The sequence below is a fragment of the Carlito syrichta genome, unplaced genomic scaffold (assembly GCF_000164805.1).
Source record: "Carlito syrichta isolate Samal-C Ts95f unplaced genomic scaffold, Tarsius_syrichta-2.0.1 Scaffold305687, whole genome shotgun sequence".
NCBI lineage: Eukaryota > Metazoa > Chordata > Mammalia > Primates > Tarsiidae > Carlito > Carlito syrichta.
Window position 1 is genome coordinate 39,775 of NW_007249783.1, and position 823 is coordinate 40,597.

Genomic DNA, 823 nt, shown 5'->3' on the forward strand with positions numbered 1-823 from the left:
CACCTCAAGGCTGCACTCCCTTGCATGAGCTTCACATGCAGGGAGCATCAGAGTTTTGAGGAGTTTGAACTTTGCTGTCCCCAAGTCCTGCTTCTTTCCCAAAAGAATAGAAATGAGGGAGCCTTAGTTCATACATTTTTTCTTAAAAATTTTTTTAAGAAAAGGTGATATAAGTAGATAATATTTCTTTTCTTTTCTTTTTTTTTTTGAGTCAGAGTCTCCCTTTATCACACAGGCTGGAGTGCAGTGGCACACTCACAGCCACCCCAGCGTCGACCTGCTGGGTTCAGGCAATCCTTCCACCTCAGCTTTCCAAGTAGCCAGAACTACAGGCATGCGCTACCATAAACATATATCTATCTATCTATCTATCTATCTATCTATCTATCTATCTATCTATATAGAGAGAGAGTGAGATCGAGAGTAGAGACGAGGTCTCACCAAGTTGCCCAGGCTGGTCTCAAACCCCTGGGCTCAGGCAATCTTCATACCTCAGCTTCCCAAAGTGCTGGGATTACAGGTTTGATCCACTGCACCCAGCCGAAAACATTTTTTTTTAATGATAGGAAAAGAATGAAAATACAGCCTTCCTCATACATGCTCTATTCTTTTTATTATTGTTTATTAATTTTTTATTTTGTTGAGTCAGAGTCTCACTATGCTACCCAAGCTGGAGTGCAGTGGCATGCTCATGGCCACCACAGCCCCAACCTGCTGGGCTCAGGTGATCCTTGCACCTCAGCCTCCCAAGAAGCTGGGACAACAGGCACGTGCCACCAAGCCCGGCTAATTTTTTGATTTATTATAGAGACGAGGTCTTGCC